At 37.7% G+C, this 22373-nt stretch overlaps 1 protein-coding gene across 3 annotated transcripts in view; it reads right to left on the reverse strand.

Moving 5' to 3' along the window:
* SATB1 (SATB homeobox 1) overlaps positions 1 to 22373 on the reverse strand; it is a 121968-nt gene that overhangs the window by 98801 nt on the left and 794 nt on the right. The window contains exon 1 of one of the 3 annotated variants that reach the window (XM_079947258.1): positions 22170 to 22186. The exons of the other annotated variants lie outside the window; for them this stretch is intronic. The gene's annotated coding sequence lies outside the window, so the exon portion shown is untranslated. Of the gene's footprint in view, positions 1 to 22169; positions 22187 to 22373 lie in introns of those variants that run through there. 3 annotated transcript variants of the gene reach the window in all.

Here is a 22373-nt window from a genome sequence, read left to right on the forward strand (position 1 = left end):
CAGGCTTAAACCTAAGCATGTTTATTTGGATGTAAATCATGTTGGCTACAATAGGTTAAGTGGACATTTGAAGTCTTTTTCTATTAAATGGGGGAAATGGACAGGGTACCACGACACAGGAGTTATGATCTGACAGTGTAAGGAACTTCATATACAATTTTTGTTTTGCACTGAGGGAGGGGTGAAAGTGAAGGCAGAGGAGCATTAAAACAACTCCTTAAAGGTGAAAGAATATTACAAGAATAGGACCCTTGTCATCCTGTCCCAGTGCTGCATTCATCCAACAGAGAGAAGGACTGAATACTGCCATTTGTGATGAAAAGTTGGAAATGAACAATGGCACAAAGACAGTATGAAACTGGGCAGACATAGTCATCTTTAATAACCTAGAAAAAATGTCTAATGCTGTTTATCTTTGTTCACGTGAATAAATTCACAATAATAATGAACAGTCAAATACATGAAAATGTGGTACTGAACACTTTCCAAGTTAGAAAGCTATTGGTCGCTGGTTGAAATGGAATTTAGTATACTGTACCTTCCATATTGGTGGAAGGAAGACCAATGCTCAGGGACAGAAAAGTACAGAAGGTGGTAAATTATTTATTTGCAACTATAATAATTATAATTATGAGCACTATAATGCACATGCTGTACCAGCTAGAGAAGGAAGAAGACCACACTGGCAGATAGGAAGAAACAGTCTGCAAACAATCCAAGGGGATAGATACTTATATACTGATAATGATGGGGGGTGGGGTGGAATACAAGTTCACAAACATGCTGGCTGTGATCCAGAGACCAGTTAAGCCAGACAACTTGAAATACAAGATACTTTCATCTTACTCCTTCATTCTTTAACCCAAGTACAGCAACATAATTGGCTTCTGGATCAGACTAATTATTAATTGATGTGTATGACTGGCAGAATCTTTACTTGTGTATTTTTAAATGTATTTTTAAAAAACAAGAAATGAGGGTGCTGTCATATAAACTTAAGGAGTTTTCCTAAATAGGCAACAGGAAGATGATTCTTTCATCAACATGCACAATGAAAAATGCAGCATTATGAACTTTGAACACAGAAAGAGTACAAATTGGTAAATGCTCAGAAAAAAACAAGTGTATTAAACGCACACACACCTTACTATAACACCAGAACAAAGCATCAAAGTTACACAGAGAAATATAGGCTGACGTCTACTGAAGTAAACACAAATACCAAAGAGTGTGTGCAGAAAATGGTAATGGGGTGAAATGTATAAAATATTTATAACAGCCAGCAATGCACAGAATAGATTATTGTGTTAGAAATAAAGAGCATGGGGCCTGAAACATAACAGTGTTATACAACAGAGTTATTTCAAGGAGTGCAGCTGAAGGTGGAATAATTTAACATTCAGTGTGTCTGTGGGCTTGCCCAGAGACACACAATATTTATTGCTGGTGACTTCATACATGCATTTTTATCACTCAGTATCCCCAACACATGCAAGCGATTACCTGCATGTGTAAAACACCCACCACGGATCAAGCAATTGCATGCTTTTGCATCCCTTTGCATTATTTCAAGAACTGTTATTACGTTGCAGTTCAGCTAATGACTATCCGGTGATGAGCTGTGTATGAGATCCTCCAGGGAGACCCTTCTCAATGTTTCTCCACTGGCAGCAGTTAATTTGGTGAGGACATTTAATGGGCCTTCTTTGTGTGTGGTGCCACCATAGCCCTGGAATTCCTTTCCCCCTGAAATTCATCTACCACTCACTTGGTTGACCTTCAGGTATCAGGTGAAAGTTTGGCTGTTTGTTCAGTCCTTTAGACAATAAAGTTGCAGGTTTGATATCCTTGCTCCAGTCCTATGTATGTATTTCTATTTGTTTTAATTGAAATGGCCAATTTATTCATCTTACTGTACAACATCTAGAGAGATTTGGATGCAAGGCTGTATACTAGGAATTAATATAGATAAAATAAATATGCATGAATGTGAATCAGCACCAAGCTTGTAGTCTCAATTCATCCAATACAGTCTTGTGGACATGAGTGACACTACTCCAGAATAACTTTGCTCTTAGTTTGCCTTCTCTTTCTACTCCATTAGCTTTAAGAGTTAAGACAATTACTTCACTGAAGTTTGAGTACAGGCCACAAGCTAGTTAAGACAATATCTGTGCATTTAAGACTTTAGTTCTGATACCACGAATAAATAGGTGGCTCACAAACCACTTGGTTCAGAACAGTCCCAAAGGCTTAAAAATAGATTTTAGGTATACTGTTTCATGCGGGAGAGGGGAAAAAGGGAAGTCCTATCGCACCAGCAAAAGTCCATTCTACTGGAAGATAGCCACAATTGGATATCACCCTCTTACAATGTAATCAGCAAGCTATTTAAAATTCTGAACCTGTATTTATACTTGTTTAATCCAAATTAAACTGATTTTAATCCAAGTACACAACTTTAAGTGATTTCTCAATCAACTCTAAAACAAAGTCCACATTCTAAAATAGGTGACCTGTCAGACTTTTTGTGTCCTTTGCATTCATTAATCTGAATTCTGAATAGGATTTCAACCATGGAAGCATATGTCAAGCACATCCAGTCCTTGACAAGTATCCAGATTGTGGTTGGATACAGTTAAAATCTTTTGACAATAAACAATCAAATCACCAAATCATAATGAAAGGGATTCATTGTTGTTTTGAATCGTCATACAACAATTTAGGTATCTTTCCTGGAATATCATGGTTAAAAATAAATTAAGAGAGTACTGTGATAAAGTAATGAACCTGAAACAAAAAATAAAAAATAAAAAATGTAGTACCTAGCATGGTGATAAACAGATATCAATCAAAAGCAATCAATATTAGTGTTCTAAAAATGCATATACCACCATATCACAAATTGCTTCTCTGTAATGGGCTAAAACTTGGAATGCAAACAAACTGAATGGTATGGAAATGTAGACATAGGAATTCTAAATGAGAATCTATGGGTTATATCTAAGTAGATGCAGTGAAATTAATGGGCCTCAATCTGAGGAACTGAGGCAGATAGTGGGGATGAAAGATGAAGTTCTAGGCCTAATAGATAAAATAAAAACCGACAAATCACCAGGTCCAGATGGCATCCACCCAAGAGCTCTCCCAAAGAACTGAAATGTGAAATTGCTGGTGTTCTGTCAAAAATATATAACTTGTCCCTCAGATCAGCTTTCATACCTGAGGACTGGAAAGTAGCCAATATAACATCAATTTCTAAAAGGGATTAGAAGCGGGTTGGGGGGAGGACACTGGAAACTGCAGTCCGGTTACCTTAATGACTGCCCTAGGAAAACTGGAAAATATTGTTAAAGATAAAATAACTAAGCATGTAGAACAAGCCTCACTGAAGAAGACTCAGCATGGCTTCTACAAGGACAAATATTTTCTCATGGACCTTTTAGAATTTTTCTTAAGAGTGCCAACAAGCATATAGAAAGAGGTGATCTAGTTTAAAAAGTTTAGTAGTCATGGAATAAAAGAAGAGGTCCTCTTGTGGTTCAGGAATTGGATCAGTATTAGGAACCTGCCACAACGTAGGTCAAAGCTCTCTACAGATCCCACCCTGCAAATATTCGCTGAAAAAATATTGGATGGTGCTACAAGAGGTACCCACTGTATTACTACTATTAGGCTATATTCTGAAAAATATTAATCAAAATTAACATCATGACTTGATCCCTCTCATGCTGGTGGCAATAAAGATTTGTTTAGCCAAATTAAGTGGGAAACACAATATTCTGGCAATTAAAGACTGTTGAGTAAGTTTTGGGATGTGGCTATTAGAGGAAAATATCTATCTTAAATCAAGGGTGCACATACTCATTAACTGTACAAATTTCAGAATAAATGTTGTGTGTTTATATTTTTAAAGAGGCTATGGATAGATGGCTTAGAAAACATTGGTGTACACGTGGAATAATATTTTGCTATGGTATAATGGAATGGAGTGTTACTTTATATAAAATCTTAATTTTATTAACTAAATGAAACTAATGGATGGGGGGAATAGTTCGTCTTGTATACTATTTGTAAGCAGTCATTGCATTGTGTTTCTTTGCAGCCTATCACTGAGCTGTTCCTGCACCTGGTAGTTTCTTTATCTCTTTAGCTTATAGCAAGGACAAAATATTCCTCCTAGAAGCCCCAGCAGTAAATTCCAATTTTACTTTTTATTTTACTTTTAGAACTCAGGGCATGAAGTTTATATCAAAATAGAGAACAGAAAACACTCCAGCACAATGCAAGCAAAACTTACTAGTTTTATTTTATACACTGAAATCAGACATGGAAAGGGTTTCTACTTTCAGCTGGCTATTTGGAAGAGTATGGAAAATATATAAACTATCAGTTATTTTTATTTGATCATCTGATCAGATATTAATCGAGGCATACATACCTTTAAATTAAAGGGTAAAACAAAAATTTGTGTGCCAAATATCTCAGTGCTATATCCCTAGGTGACATTGTGACTGATTGCTGGTACTCAGTCAGATTGGACTCATTGAAATTTATGAACATGGCTAAGTTAGGGCTATTAATTTCACTGGGTTTACTCTGAGTAAAACTTAGTTGAATACCACTCATTACAATGAATACCACTCATTACAGCACATTTCTGTAGAGAAAATGTGAAGGCTTCAGAAATACTTGTTAATACAGAACTGAATATTGGAAGATGCGCAACATTGTAATTGATTTGTATGGAATCAATAGTTGCAATTACAGTTAGAAACTGCTTTCTGATCAAACAGGTTCTTTCTTAACCATTGGCTTTACAAGTTATTATATTAGCAAATTATTGCTCAGATTAGAGCGCTATTTTGAGTCACATAAAGTTAAGTGTGGCACAGAAATGAGAGATGATCAGACCCAAATGTATGTGCAACTGGGGAAAACTCAACAATGCACATTCTTAAGAAGTTTTCAGATACATTGGTACCTGTTGTCAACCTTAGATGGGTCTTCAGCAATTTTGTAAAAAAATCCTTAACTGCTTAAATGCTTCCTTAAATGCCCTTCACATTATTTTCAGTAATGCTTATATCAATTTTGTAAGAGAGATCTGTATTCTATCCCCACACAAATACGGAGAGAGTTTATGGCTGGGAAAGTGCTTGATTTGGCTGGTCAATAAGCTGAAATCCAAACAACCATTTGAATTTGGATTTCCAGTTTATAACTTTTGCTCTTAACATTTACATTGCAGCTGATGCAAATGTTAATAAATATATTAACATTTATATTGCACATGAAATAGTGCTACCCCACTTAACACAGAAAACATGCTGCCATAGCTGGCTTGGTAGAAAGACAGAAAGTTTCCTTACACTGAGTCAGAGCATTGCTCTATCTGGCTCAGAACTGGTTACAGTGACTGGCAGTAGCTCTGTCGTCAGAAGAGAGATTTCCCATCCCTCTGCAGAGTAACAAACGATTGAACCTGTGACCTTTAGCATGCATGTTCTCTAACCAACGAGTCATGCCCTTTCCTAACACCCACTTTAACATCTATACAAAGCTTTGGGGTTATGGTATTAATTAGCAATACATGTTTGTAATCTCAGTACTATATTCTCAGTAGGGTATACCACAAGAAAGCTGTATCTCTCTCAGAGTGATCACACAAATTTTGCATTTATGTTCTCTTTGTTATGTTCTGAGAGCATTCTATGAAATGAAAACTGCTGTAAATTCTCCAGGCTTGTAATTAATTGTAGTTGCAAATTCCTTTCTTGTGTATCTGCCACCAATAAGGCAGATCCTTTACAGATTTATCTGGAAGTAAACAACATTTAACTCAAGGGGACTTGCTTCTGAGTAGACACAGCTCACATTCTTAACCACTTTATATGCAGTACATTATTTTAATAAGCAGAATGTGGATCATGCTACACAAAAGCTAGATTACTGGTAAAATAAATGGACTAAATGAATAAAAAGCATTTTCCTTAAATTAACAGAATAGTAAGCCTGCCATTTACATGGGGGTCATGTTTCAGGGATTGAGCCTAAAGCCAAAATCACATATAGTCAAAACCCATTTGGTTCAATGGTGGGTAGAATTGCCAAAGTCTGTTGTTTTGGGGGGGGGGGGGGTTTGCCAAGCATGTAAAGCTAAATGTGCACAAGTTAAATCATGGGTAGGCAAACTAAGGCCCAGGGGCCAGATTTGGTCCAATCGCCTTCTAAATCCGGCTCACAGACGTCCAGGAATCAGTGTGTTTTTACATGAGTAGAATGTGTGCTTTTATTTAAAATGCATCTCTGGGTTATTTGTGGGACATTGGAATTTGTTCTGTTTTTTTAAAAAAATATAGTCCGGCCCCCCACAAACAGGGGTGGACCGGCCCCCTGCTGAAAAAGTTTGCTGACCCCTGGGTTAAATGCACGTAAGTTGCAACACATTTATGAAGAAGAAATCTTTGGGTGTCAGAGCTAAGAAAAATGAAACCTAACCCACAGGTAAGTTGCTCTGAAATGGTAACTAGTAGTTGATCAGATGGGTCATAGGAACCCTGTGGCATGGAACTACAGAGGTGCATGTGGGTTCTTTTCATTATGAAGAGATTCCAAACAAATGTCTTGAGTTGTGCACACAGTGTGGGTTGCTTTCTTCACCTCCTTTTAGCAACAGTCCCTCATGTCACATAAAGTACAGCACTGTTACAAAAGTAACATAAACCCAAACAAAGGAAGAGGAGAGAGATAATAAGTAGCAGACATACATCCTATGAATAGTTACTTAAACATATTTGCAGAAAGTAGCTTTAAGCAGTTTAAATGTACACAGGATGGCAGTCTTAGAGCTTGGAGCACTACATTCAACTTCGGGCAAATTTTAAACTATGCATAATGGACATATTCTGAGGTAAGAGAAGTAGTAACCCACTAAAAGGTGCTTTTCACTATACCTGGCAACTGACAAAACATCCTTTGGATATGCTGGCGTCTTCCTTTTGGAAAATATTAAGAAGGTATCTGCTGAATCAGATACCTATCTAGTCCAGCATTCTTTTCTCACACAAGCCAACAAGATGCCCATGGGAAGCCTACAAACAAGACATGAGCAGAATATCGCTCTCTTACTTGTGTACCCACACAATTGTATTAAGAGGTATAGAGCTTTTAAACCACGACCAACCTGCCACCTTTTGCCCCATGATGACTTTCCTACTGCAAAGGATTTTTGCAAAGCATAACAAAGCAACACAAATTAGGATAAACAAATATTTAGCAATTGCTAAAAATATGCAAGTTTCCCCAATCTAACCAACTGTTGACAAAGTGAAGTTCTCAAACATTTTCATTGGGTTGACCACCATTAAAGAAACCAGATCATCACCCAATCAGACTAATATTTGCTACATCTCCAGATAACATAGCTCTTTTTCAAATGGCTCCCCACCCCACATCCTGCATTTAAGTGCTACACTGGGAATTACTAAATATAGTTCAGATGAAAATTAATGGGCAAGGGTGAAAGTTAGCATTGTATAATAAGTAGGTCTGCTAGATGAAAAACAACTGGCCCATAGAGCAACTTAATCCCTTAGATACCTGTGGTTTAAAGGTATTGTTTTTAAGTACCATGCATCTTAGAGAATTCAGTATTTCATAATGAAGGGTAATAACACGTTTAAATGTTGTCTATTCCAGGCACTAAATAATCAGTAGGCTAAGGATTTGAGTTAATAGCTGGAAGAGGAGTAGATCTTTAAAAAAATATGCGTTTTGGAACATGGTATTTGAGAGTGGATAGGGTAGTCTGTTTGACACATTTACACATAAAATGTATGTTGGAAATATTATTTTATGTACTTTTAACATTTATGTCCTGCACTGTGATCCAAAAAGACCCTCAGGGGGGATTACAGCATTAAAAGTACAATGATACACACACTTACTTGGGCATAAGTCCAAATGAACTCAGTTGGGCTTACTGCTGGGAAGACATGTACACTGCACATATCTAAAACATTATCAGTTAAAGTGATATGAAACAAGAAAATCTAATGTATGGGGGCAGGGAACAGTCCATTAAAAGGACATCCACTATTTGTTCTGAAATAGAAGAAGTTTGCACTATCTTCCAGAAGACAAAGATAAAGGCCACTGGGTGGTCTTGATTGGAGATGGAATTCCAAAAGCTGGAGTTACTACTGAGAATACCTTGCTCTTTGTCCTTACCAACCTGGCTTCAGAGAAGGGGCTCAGAAAAAGGACATGTCCTGAAGAACTCAGTGGAGAAGTTTTTCCTTTGGGTAACTTGGAACTAAGCTATTTAGGGCTATGCCAGCACTTTAAATTGCATTCAAAATCAAATTGGGAAGCAATTCAGACTGATAAAGATATAACCATTTTTAATCTAAAAGTCCCTGGAACTTCCAAGCCACCACCTATTCAGTGGTGCCCCCAAAAGGCAGACAGGAAACTGAATGTAAATGCAGGTGATCCAAAAGTAGATACTGTAACAGTTATCACAATTGCCTTGTTCAAGAGGACAGGAACATCTCTTTTGCAGAGACAGCTCTCTTCGACTGGTTAAAAGAATTAAAAGAGCACATCTGCAAGGCTCCTGCTGGCATCCTCAAGTGAAATCACCTAAGACTATTCCAAGAATCACGGACTCCTCCTTGGTTCATGTCGTAACATATGCAAGATGCTTTATCTGCAAGCAGGTCACAGTAGACCACAGACAGTTCATTTTCATTCAAAATCAAGTCCTCAATTATTGCTGAATCTCCTCCACCCCCAAAATGATTTGGAATTGTAAAGCAGAAGACACAGGTTTACCTGCCAATAAAATACACCCTCCATTTATTTACCTGGCTCGTGATTTTTTTTCAAGGCTGTATCTTCCTTACACAATGAATTTGGAAAAGGTGCACCTTCATCTCCCCCCTCCATGAAATTTCTTCCAGCCATAGAACTACCACAAAATAAACTGGGAGGGTGGCTTTCTTGCCTTAACACCCCCCCTACTTTCTTCCTCTGACCTGAAACAAAAAAATTATCTAAAAGTGCATAGAGCAATGCAGCATTTTTCTTTACCCTTTTTTCTGCATCTCTTACCCAGAGACCACCTAACCTCTCCAGCTCTCACCAGGAAAACAGAAATGAACAGCCTCTATATACAATCACTCCCCTGAAAGTTATGCAAGGCAACAAATGATCACAATTGCTCTTTGCTATAACAACCGGCAGGAACGTAAACCAGAATGATGGTTCTGAAAGAGCCACATCAATTCCCATCCAACGACTGCTACTGCAGGTGTTCACCTTCTTCAGCTAACCATCCTTCACAAGTGAACTTCTAGACAACCCTGTGTTCGTTCCACACATTTTCCTGCATGCGTGGATACACAGAAATGCATACTCAGCATCTACCCAATAGAGTAGCCAACCCAGAAACTGGAACTGTAGAAAGGGACAATACTTTGTTCCAGCTGATGTTTTGGGCCAGAAATAAAGAAATAGCAAGAATGTGTCAATAAACCTAAGAGTCTGGTAGGCCAGGTCCAGAGTCCATCTAGTCTAATATTGTTTTCCAGTTAGGCTTTGCACTGAGCTATCTGTTTTGCGGATAGTTGGAGCCAGTTTACATTCCATCAACACACACACACACACACACACACACACACACACGTGTGTGTGTGTGTATGAGAGAGAGAGAGAGAGAGAGAGAGAGAGAGAGAGAAGAATGGCCACAGTGTGCACCACTCTGTTATACTTAATTTCATTTGCCATATTTTTGCCCAATCAGCCACTTGGGATAGGACTTTTGAAGCCCTTGAAAGTTTGTATTAATTTTCTCCATCCTGAATTAATGGTCTCACCCACAACTAAACCATGGCTACCTTACTGCTCATCTGATGATTCAGGTCTTTGAGTGGGAGGGCTTGCTTTCTTCCTCCATCATAAAAACCTTGTCCATTTGTTCTTACTCTCTGGTTCCTGTTCTTTAACCAGTTCTGGAACAAAAGAGGACCCACCATCTTATCCCTATCTGGAATAACTTTATTCAGGAAGCTTGGAGGAGGGACTTTGTCAAAAACATTTTGGAATCCTCAAAAACAATGTCAACTGGGTTATTCCAATATGACAATACTCTCAAAGAATTTCAGAAGTCTGGTGTGACAGGACTTTCCTTGCATTCTTTTTAATCAAGGGTAGTTTTATACATATGTTTCATAATTTGGGTTTTGATAATGCTTTCTACCAATTTACCTAGTAGAGAAATTAGGCTGATGAGTCTGTTATTTCCTATTTCCCCTATATATTTATTTTTTCAAAAGCAATGACGCATCAGCTACTTTTTAATTCTCCAGGATATATGCTTTGAGTGATAATTTGTATATTTTTGTTCAAAAAGCAACAATATCAGATTTGAACTCTTTCAGAATTCTTGGGTATCTTCTGGACATGGTGACTTTATCTTGTAATTTCTTAGTTAGCATCAGAACTTCATCCCTTTTCTCTTCTACTTGTCTTAATTCTTCAGATACCTCTCCTCAATGGGTATTTATCTAATAGTGTCACACAAAAACTCATGCAAATAATTTAGCTTCTCTGCAGTCTTTGATAACATTAGTAAACCTTTCACAGTTTGTCATCTGGTGGTCCAGAACTGTCTTTCTGATTCTGATTTATATATATGTTTGTTTATTTATTGTCATGCTTTTTTAAATGTGCGCTTCTAGTGCTTTTTCTTTTTCCTTGCCTTATTGTCCATTTATTTTTATTTTACTAGAGTGACTACTCCTTTTTATTGTCCTTATTGGGCTCTCCCTTTTAAAAGAAACATGCTTGTGTTTATAGCTTCCTTAAACTCTGTTAACAACACTGTCATCCTTTTGAACTCTCTTGTCCAAAAGGGCTGGATTTAGACCTTTAGAGGCCCTAAACATAGAGAAGATTATGGTGCTCCCCCCATAATTCAAAAATAAAAACTATAATGTAAGATTGGACAATTAAAAATAAAATAAAAGGTGGTTCATTGCCAACGCATGACAGGATCCGATTTCCTCGTATTATTTCAATCTACGTTAGTAGGACGCTTCCTGGTTTGGGTAGAGATAAGTACAATAATAAGAAGAGAACAGAAAAATGTCGGAGAAGTGTGCCATAGGAGTGTAAGGATCTGATTTTTCTCACTATGACTAATCTGATGCACCCTTTTATTTTAATCAAGTGTCAATCTCTCTCTCTCTCTCTCTCTCTCTCTCTCTCTCTCACACACACACACACACACACACACAGTTTTGGTGCCATCCTTTGCTGGTGCCCTGAACTTGTACATAGTCTGCCTATTGGGTAATCCAGAAATGTTTGCACCTCTCATTCTGCGGCATGCATTCTAGGTCAGCTTTGATTATAGTGGTTTTAAACAATTGCCAGTAAATAAGATTTTCCACCATGATGATTCATTTCAACTCCCCCTCCCCTTTTTTTAAAGTTTACAATTTTGAAATTAATCCTGGCCAAACTGAACTTTCGTCTCAAAACATATGTTTAATATGTATGCCTATAGCTCAGCTGAACAGCTCGACAGTGCTTCTGTCTTGTGCCAGGTCCTCAGCACCATTCAGGATAAAGCCTAAGGCTTCCCTTCTCTCTAGTATGCTAAGTGACTACAGCTGGAATCCCAGCAACATTTTTAGTCCCCCTGAACACAGTGACTTCTGAGCAAATATGCATAGGATTGCCCCGTAATTGTTTTGACTACAGCTGCCATCCTAACCATACTTGCTGTGGTTGTAAGTCCCACTGAACACAGCGACTTCTGAGTAAACATGCATAGGATTACACTATAATTGTTTAAAGTCACAATTGCAAAACCTAAATGTACATTTAGCCAGTGAATGTGAGGGTTAGCCACACATTTTTCCCTTCGGCTGCTTTCCTGATTTCTGAGTTTTCATCAGGGGCTTTGGTCGTATGCCCGCAGTACTAAATTACCTTTGGTATCTAGCATTTCCACCCACAGTGATTCTGTGGAGCAGTTTGTGCATCTTACATTTTCTGTTTATTTGGAGGGAATCTGTGCCCTCTGACATACAGAGCAACATGATCCCCAATACATTTCTTTCTAAAGATTCTACATCCTCTGAGATCCACATCCTAATGATTTTCACTGCTCCAACAAGGTTTCTGATATATCCACTATATCTATATTCTCTTTTTAGTACCAAGCACTCAAATCCTCCCATCTCTGCTTCAAGGCTTCTGACATTAGCATATAAACGTTTATATATTGCATCTCTTTTCAAATGCTCTTTTATGTGCAATTTTCCTGCAAGTCTTTGATCCCTTTAAACAGCTTCGTTTATTTCTATTTGTTCATTACCAAGTTGGACCCTATTTGAAAACCTGAAGCATTTAAATAATCACCCCTAAGGGATGAGTTGTCCAGAACCAGATATTCTCTAGCTCCTGCCAGCTTTCCCCTAAACTGCAGTCTTGGTAGAGGCAGAGGAGTGACAACACTGTCCTTTACACATCAAAATAACAGGACCAAATTCGCTGTGGCACCAGTGTGAAGCTCACAGTTCGAAAAAGACTCTGGGATGTTGACTGGAATCATATTCCCAATAAGCTTGCACTAAAACAAGTTCCGGCACAACAGAAGGAATTCATAGGACTGAGCTGAAGATCGGTCTATGCCTATAATAGTTGAAATTCAATTTTATTTTTTGATTGTTTCAAAAAATTATAAACTGATTGTAAATTAGAATTAAAATTCTCTAAGGGGTGTACAATATCATTCTCAGGAACCTAAGACAAAAAGCAACCAAGCAACAGGAGTTGTAATCGTTCTCTTAGCCACATATAACCTCTAAAAGAGCTCTTAGATTTTTTGTTGTGCTCAACCGTAAGAAAATAAGAGCAGCATCACAGTAGTAGGTTAATAATCAAAGAAATGAGGTTTTGAATACTTTAAACGTTTTTCCTTCACCAAGATACTTTTAGCTTGCTGTTAACAATGATAAGGGAGTTTTTTGGGAAGGAATTTTATTTAGATGAGGAATGATTTGAATAGGAATTAACTTGGATGGGTTATTAGAGATAGGGTCCTACCAAAGTTAGATTGTTTTTAAGCTTGTCAGGTTTTAGCAGTTCTCTTAGGACTGGCTGATTCATAACTTTATGGAGGAGCCATGTTTGCTGCATGCACACAAATATTTGCTGTGGTAAACATGAGAAGTATGAAAAAGATGCACAGCTGGCAGCACTCAAGGGACCTGTGGTGAATGCACATGTTATGTTTGAAGACATGAATCTTCTGCCACAGTTTCAGGTGTACATGCAGCAAACAACTGCAGGTGTGAATCCACACACTTTCTACGCTAAGGCTTCAACCCAAGTAAGACTGCGAGTAATAATCTAGTCACAGTAGTACATATCCTGTTAAAAATAATATGCATTAGTTGATATTAAAAATAATATGCATTAGTTGATATTAAAAATAATATGCATTAGTTGATATTAAAAATAATATGCATTAGTTGATATTAAAAATAATATGCATTAGTTGATATTTTCTTTTAAAAATGCAAGACTAAAGGCAATACTCTATAGCTGCTATCCTAAGCACACTTACTAAGGAGTATGACCTATTGAGCTCAATGGGACTTAGTAAACATGCACGGGATTTCAGTCTATGCTTATTTGCTCAAAACCATTTGCTCAAAACCATTTGCCCTTCACAGTTCCTTTTAATACAAAATCCCCTCCCCTCCCCCGTGCAATTACACTTAAAAGTAGATAGCATTTTCCCAATTGCATATTTAAACTTTTCGCTATTCTGAGGTTCCTATTTTGGAGATTTCTCTCTCTGCCATTCTTCATCATGGTTCGGTTTTAAAATGCAAATAATTTAAGAAAAGTATCTTCTATAATTAAAGACTTGAGTTGTACCCTCATACAACCAATATATATTTCTATTTTAAAAGGAGGAAGGGAAATCCAACACAACTTAACCACATTTTGTACTGAAGTTTCCAAAGTACCAAAAATTCTTTAATAGACACAAACAGCAACACAGTACCTTCTGTGAAATTGCATATCAGAAACATGATATTATAGGTTTGTGCACACTCACATAAGCTTAAGGCACTTCATAAGTGTTGTCATGGTGGCAGGAGGGGGATATATAGGGGGTGAATACATTATAGTTGCTTGATTTCCAACTACAGATGATTTATAGTGGTTAGTGCCATTGTAAGAAACCAACAACTGGTTTATCATCTTTTCTTTTTTCACATTTGTGTGTTCATGTTTTCTTGGATATATATATATATATATATATATTCATAATAAGCTGTTGTTGAAAGCAAAACCCTCAGGTGCAACTTTCTATTTCTCTGGTTCCTTGAAGTTCAATAATAGCTTTCACCTAGCCCAAGATTAATTCAATATCTACACCACTTAACTTGGTGAAGATATAAAATTGCGCAAGTTTCTAAATGAATCATGCAGTTCTCTAGCTGAAATTTTCTGGAATCCATGAGTATGTGAGTTTAGCCTTTATACAGAAATGCTTCTCTCAAATGTGATGCCCTACATGACTAATTAGAGTAATCTACAGCAAGTCTCTGTTGTTAACTCTGCCCATTGGCTCATGAAATATAGGTAGCCAAATTTTCTGTTAAATCAAATTCTTAGACAATATTCCAGTATATCATTTTGGAATGTAGTTCTATTCATCTATGTATCACTTCATAATCTATATTAATAACCTGAATATGCAAAACTGCATAAGCACATATGTTTGCAGCAAAATATACACACATATGCATAGGTCGGCTTTCTTCAACTGTAATGCCGTAGGGACTTCTGAACTGGGTTAATACATTTGAACCATGACGTACCATATATCTGCAACTGAGAAGTCTAATAGCATGCTTTCACAAGTGACTGTAGTCTGTATAAGAGCTCCTTAAATATAAAGAGAATCAGCGAGAAATGAATTTTCGCAAGGGAAAAAAATGCACAAAGATTTAAGACTGTAAACTACGTTAGATGTTTATCTATACATAAGAGACAGGTGTCGCACAAACAGGAAAAAAAACCCATGAAGCCAAACGAGAAATTTTTAACTCCCAGCGTCCATCTGTTAAATTTGAATTCATGCATAACTGATTATCCATGACTGATAAGTTATTTTCTATACCCCCCTTCAAGTATCTTAACACAGGTGTTTAAATATTACAAGCTAAATCACCACTAAAAGAAGAAAGTATCTCAGAAACTCTTAAAAGCAACACAAGGATTAACAAACAATAAAATGACATGTAGTTTAATAGAGGTGACCTAACTTTTTTTTTTAAAAAAAATGTCAACACACATGGATATTAAATATTAATAAGCTATTCTGTTATTGTAATAATAAGGTTAAGTAAGCTTCTCCATACTAAAAAGAAAGGGAGGAAAAACATTAGGAATATTTGAAAGAGACACAGAGATGAGAAGCAGAGGCATAAGGAAAATATGTCAACAATAAACAAGAGGAAATGAAAAAGAAGGAAAAGATGAAGGTGGAAACTAATCTCTGTGTGTCATTATGACTGCCAGAGTACTGCCAAAGAAGCAGCATCCTTTTATTTCAATTTTAATCATTTCTGAATTTTAATACCCTGCTCCTTTTGTAATTCTCCTGGCATTCCCCATATGCATCCACCCCAGCCAAAACACCAGTGTAAATTAAATGGCACACAAACCACATCACTGATGTAGTTCTCCCAATCACGTGACCAGAAGCAGAAAAGGCAAGTCTGTTTAAAGTCCCTATGGACTACTAGCCAATTAACTGACTTAGCGTTTCTCACTTTCTTTAATTTTAAAAAGAAGGCCAGTGGTTAACACACGTAGCTGTTCACAAAAAAATAAAAAATAAAAAAGCAAGCCCGTACTAATACAATAATCAGTGACCATCAGGGCCTGGAAAAATGAGTTTGCTCTCACTGGCACTAAGGAGCATCACATGATTATTTAATTACAGCTCTAATTTTTGTCTCATGGATGGCAACATATCAACAATTAATAGGGCAAATAGAGGAGACTGCATTTTTAAAGCGACAGAACCTATATGTGAAAGACACAGCCTGAAAATACAACAGGCAAATTTGGGGAATCTTTTTCTACATAGTCTTTATTTAACAACGACGTAAGACACATGCACACTAAACCCATTTTGCTGGTATGGTGTTGTGGCTTTTGTTTTGTTTTTACTTAAAGGTCACTAGAAAAGAAGATTTGGGACTATTAAGGTACATTTTGAAACATAGTGGTCATATTAAACATCATGCAAGAGCTCATTTCCATCACCGAATGGGTAGCTCAACTACAGCAGGTTAATGAGATTACAGGTTCAGTGGAAATGAAACCATATGGTTACAAGATGATCACACTTTGAATCATGCCCAGAGAGCTCTAGAAAGGCCCTATCCAAATAACTTTATTGTACTAGCCATGCACTCACCCTGTCAGCCATGATGGTATGAAGGTCTAGTTGACAACAGCTTATCAAATGGCTTTCACTGATTAAGCTGCAGCATCAATTGAAGCTTCACACTTGTATTTGCCTTTGCTGTCTCTCACGCGAATTGTGGGTATTAGATTTGTACGATTATATAGGCATAGCTGCCTTTTGTGGACCTGGACACTTCCAAAATCGTCATCAAGTAGGTATGTTATCCACTCATCAGTCTAGCATATTAGTCCTTCTCACATTGATTCATGTTTTGTCTAGGCCTGCAATACCTGTGTGATGTCACAGGTCACATGACACAGCACTGATACCTTATCAGTCTGAATTTTTCTCTGCCAGACTGGTTTGTAGGGTCAGAGCTATAAAACTGATAAGGACAGGGAATTAGGCCAGTGTATCCTGAGAAATGACACTGATTTTTTAAAACATGAAAGCTGGATTTTGATTGCTTGGGGGAGGGGGATTTATGCTTTTACAGCTAAACAAAGACACCAACTATTTTCTACCACCACACAACAAGTTTTAAGATTATATTTTTCAGTTTTTCCAAATTAAAATTAAAAATTGTTCTGTTAATGAGCTGAAATTTGTTGTAACAAGCAGATATCTTCATAAATTATAATAAATACACAGCCTTTGCTTACTTTAACCACTGAAAAAGGTTCTCAGTTGCAATGAAATTCTTTACACCTTGGTTTTTTCCTTACATAATTATAGCCACAATGTTTTGCCATTATACGGCAGTGTGCCATTCACCCCTGAAATATCTGAACATTTTCCAGATAAAGTGTATGCAGGTATGCCTCAAGCCCACCTGTGAAACCAAGTCTAGCAATATATTTTGTCCCTAGTGCTACCGTGGACCCCAGGAATGCATTGAGGAAAAGGTTCCAGTGGAGGAATCAAGGGATGCACAAAAACCTGTTTTACGAGTTTAGCCTATCTGAAAATAAATTGTATATGTGAGCATCCAAGATCACTGCTTCAGGAGCTTAGTATCCAGTCCTTTAACAACTTCAAAAATATCGATAAAGGTGTGAAATCTATAGAGTATGCTGAAATAAAGAGTTATAATAAAATAAAAGAACATCAGTCAGAGTTATATGGGCCAAGGCTTCAAATGCCAGGGGAAGATATGAGCTTCGAATGTAAAGTTCTTAAGGACATGTTATTCCCTAAATTATTATTATTAATTTCAAAGGAGCATTTGGAGTAGCACGACTCCATCTTATTGGCTGTGCACTGTGTTCTATAGGAACGGAATCTGGTGGGAATCAGTCTACATACGTTTGATAATCCATAGGTTACTAGTGCAGATTGGAGACAGCTTTAAGAAAACCTATGTTTTGCATAAAGTGATAAAAATAGACCTTGGCAATGTGAATGCTACCGTATCTTACCATGAACTTATATTCGGAGTCAACTCATTTACAACACAATCTGACGCATGCCTGCTCAGAAAGAATTTCCTGTTAAGGTCAGCAGAATTCACTTTTAAGGATTGCAGTTGAACTCTACCTTAGAAAAGTGTGGTTTCATTAAGTCATACACAGAGTTGACATGTTTAAAATCATAACTAACTTAAGTCTATTGGTCTACTGTGTCTTAGTCAGATACAACACTTAAGTCAACAACAGCAAAACGGAAATTAACAGTAAGGTGTACGTATGCCACAGTCGAACATGCTACATCATGTGTGTTACACCTCACTTCTTCAGGTTTTATATCTGATCTCGGGTTTTCTAGAATTTAACCTGACATGTGCCCATAGAATTACTCCTGATTCAACTTTGTGCAGTACTCCAAAAATATTGTTTTGGCATAGCTGAGTTTGGTAACAGTAGTCTCAACTTATGTGCCATTTAGAAGCCTAGCTATGGTTAGTATTCATGGAAAAATTAACTTCTACCCACTGATGTGAAAGTAGATGTTGGTAGGCAGCCACCATGCAGAAGTCAGTAAATACTTTAGCAGATATTCTGCAGTCTATTTAGGAAGGAACTGTGGCGAGTTTGCAAGTTAATAGCACTTCTTAGAAAACCCTGAAAAAGTGACCACTGTTTCTTGTGTATTCTCTGTATAGGAGTCTGTGAATTAGGCTGCAAATGTAGCCCTATTTCCTCAGTGGCAAGTCCTACTGAATTCAATGGGGCTTACTCTTAGATAAGTTGAGTTAATACCACATCATAATTCACTAAAAGGTATAACGGCTAAAAGGTCTTTACACCTGAAGCATGATATTGAACTTTATTTCACCAATTCTGAACACATTAAGTTCTTAAATAAAGTTAAAATGTGCACTTTTAACTTCTTTAGTAATCAAATTTGTAAGTATCTTTTGTAAACGAGAGTGACTTTGTTGTGAGTGAAGCTCTTTAAAATGCACTAGACTGCGTAGTGACAGATTTGCAGAACATTTTCCTTCACATACACATATGTGCTTTCAGTTATTAATAATATGCTTCTGCCCTTATAGTCAACAGCTCAAATGGATGCTCTGTGCAGCTTGCTATGCATATTACTTTTCAGAAACAGCATTTTATCCTGTGTTTACCGTATAAAGCAAGATACTGCTTCTTTAAAATCGGCACCAGCATGCCTCAGAGAGCAGCATGGAGTTTTCCTTTAAGTTGCCCCTGACCCAAATGATAAAACTCCCCCCCCCATATGCTAACAAGGAAGAATGGATAATACTGCCATGGATAATACTGCCAGGTTGATATTAAAATGGAATCGGGAGTCATTATTTAGTGGCGACAGGGATATAAATACATGCACTCACTTATAAACTGGTATTTACCCCTGGAAAGTAAGTAATATTTTTCCTTTCCTGTTCTGTCAGCTTAACGCAATGCAAATAAAAAGTAGGTATATTGCGACTTTAAGTCAAAAGTGTTGATTCCAGAAAGAGAGCAGATTATTGAAGTCTCATACCCATTACAGCAAAAGGAACTTTTGGCAGAATATACACCCTTGTGTTCTAGACAGGTAGCATTAATGAACATTAATGTACTTGACTTCAGAAATGCCAATAAAACTATCCATTCTGTTCCATAGCTGAGCTCAAAAGGGGAAATCTCCCAGCTGCCCAGGTAGCTAAAGACTTGAGGCTTGTGTCTTAAACACAGAAGTATTCCGTCAACCCTGAAAAGGATTGATGCTTTAAAATGTGATGATGTCAGTTAGAAATGTGAAATATTTCAGCAGACATTTAGAAATATGGAAGAATCAAGACGTTGTAATGGAGCTTGTAAAACACGCACTGTATCTACTAACAAGAAGGAGGAAATTTATTTTATGTTTAACTCTAATGTTTAATTAACATGTCAGCAAATATGTATTTATAAAATTAGTAGCAGCTGGAACTCAGTGTCCCTAAAAACAGATATATTTGCAACATAAGACTAGTCATTCTTGGAATGTAGCCTTCTGTAATAGTTTCTAATACTGATAAGTTACAAGTTCTTTACTACGGTATATATTAGTCACACTGAGAAACCAACCCAAGTTCTTCCTCGCACATAATGTTAAATAAAAGAAATATGCCATGATCTTGTGCTCTTCTATTTATTTCTTATTTTAGAAATCTGGCAAAACTGTGCCTTTTCTAGAAATTGGAACAGTTAATATAGTTAGCTTTTTCTGAATGCACTTTGAAGCATTCCAAAAATGAAATTATACATATTTAATGATTTCTCTGTACAAGTTATACAAGTGCTGTAGATTCCACCTGTCATTAGCGATTTTGCATTACAGGCATACCTGCAACACTGTGCAGGTAGTGTTCCTTACTTAGCAATATTTGTAATGATAAGATTTCTGATACAGAACAGGTGCTTGTCAGCTGACCTCATGGGCCTATAACACAAGTCATAACCTGGCATGCCAAAAACCTTTTCTCTGTGTCAGATTCCAATTCAGCATTTGAATAATGTGGCATGTTTTCTCCATCAGATTAATGTACCTTCACTGCATACAGGGATGATTCTACCACAATGTAAGTAAGGATCCTGAACTTACTTTTCTCGTTAGGAGATACAAGATCTCTAAGGAATTACTATGCAATTTAAAAGATCAATAGTTAAGCATATGAAAACGGAAAGTTCCTTTTTAGGCCCCATGAACTGAGCACATTCGATTTACATGCTTTGGCTTGAATATACTTATTTTAACACAAAGAATTATTTTTTAACTTCTGTGAAAATCAAAAGGAATGTGATGGCTTTGGATGTATTTGCTACCTTTTTTATTAGTATATTTGGAACATACTTTGGAATAATTTTTGTTCATTAGTTATCTGAGGCAAGGGGAAGAAACAACTGCAAATAATGACTTTACATAATGTGACACACTTTATATATGTAAGTATGCAAACACAGAACGCTTTCTTGTGTACCTGCATTTTTCACATTCTGCGTATGTGCTGTTGTTTCTAATTGACGACTGATGTATTTGAAACACAACTAAGTTTCAGAACAGATTAGAAAAGCAAGTTTTATAACATGCCTAAGCTTATTAAGCTATATTCATGCATCTGCGGAACATGAATTGCTCCCCACATTTTCTATTCAAAACAATGGCCCAAATTAAGGTCCTCATATCTAGCGATTGTTTCAAACACTCTGGAAGACACAGCGGGAGGGAAAATATCCAGTCAATTCCTTTTGCCAACTAAAGTTGCAATTTTGCACATATTGTAACCTTTCTTAACAATGTGAGAAAAACAGAGTAAATATATTAAATTTGTTTCACAACAGATGCTTAGGTTGTTAATATTTAAGATGTCTATTCATGCTATTCCTGTCTGCACATTTGTCAAAAATGTAAGCTTGAATGCTAATGTTTGCCAGCAGAGTGGAGCAGACAAGTATATGAATGTACTAGACCAAACTAATGCTCAGGAGAAATAAAGGTTGGCTTCTGAATCATCTCCTTCGGTCGGTGAATGCATCATATGCTTTCACCTTGGTATTCTTTACTCTGAAGTTAAGGATGCTCTGCCCAACAAATTCACTTTAGAACTACTAACCTGAATGAAACTTAGGCTGAAACTGCCTTCAATAAGAAGCCACGGGATCTGTCCGCCACAGAAACTTCAGCTCAGGCACAAGTTTTAAGCTGTCACTGCCAAAGCTTTTCAGAGGCAGATCTCAAGAGATAGGGAGCTCAAGCGAGCAAACCGAATTCTGGCTCGGACTTTAAAGAACACCTAATTACTATGATACAACTTAATAATATATGCCTCGAGTGACTATGGTTCCGTGTGACCAACTAATGCTTTGCGAGCGAGCGAGGGGGTGGGGGGTGGGAATGGGGTGGCAGGAAAGGACCCGGACGGGGCGATCCAGCTGGCCCCCTTCCGAGATTTCCCAGCACAAGCTTCCCTTATAGGCGAATACCAAAAATGAAATTACATTTCCTCTTGGGCTCCTTTGATGCCGTTTCAGGGACCACCCAGTTCTTTAAAAGACAAAGAGCAGGATTTTGTCAGGGGAAAGAGGAGGACCTCACGTGGAGAGAGAGAAAGCACACCTGTGTGGGGAGCCGCCTCCGCCTCCAAAGGTCACCGGCAGGCCAGTGGACCCACCACCCACCGCCCCTCACGAGAACTGCTGCCCTTCCCGCCAAGACGAACCTCCAGCTGACCTCTTCCCGGTCCGGCATCTTCCTGCTCTCCTTCCGCTCCTAGCAGCAGCTCGGGACGAAGCCCTTTTAAAACTCCCTCACTTCCACGCGGCGGCGGCGGCGGCGGCGGCGGCGGAGCAGAGTGCGCCGCCGCCGCCGCCGCCCTTTCGCGCGCGCACACCCCTCTCCTGCGCCGCTGACTTTCCCCACCACC

The sequence above is a fragment of the Podarcis cretensis genome (assembly GCF_951804945.1).
Source record: "Podarcis cretensis genome assembly, chromosome: 12".
Lineage (NCBI taxonomy): Eukaryota > Metazoa > Chordata > Lepidosauria > Squamata > Lacertidae > Podarcis > Podarcis cretensis.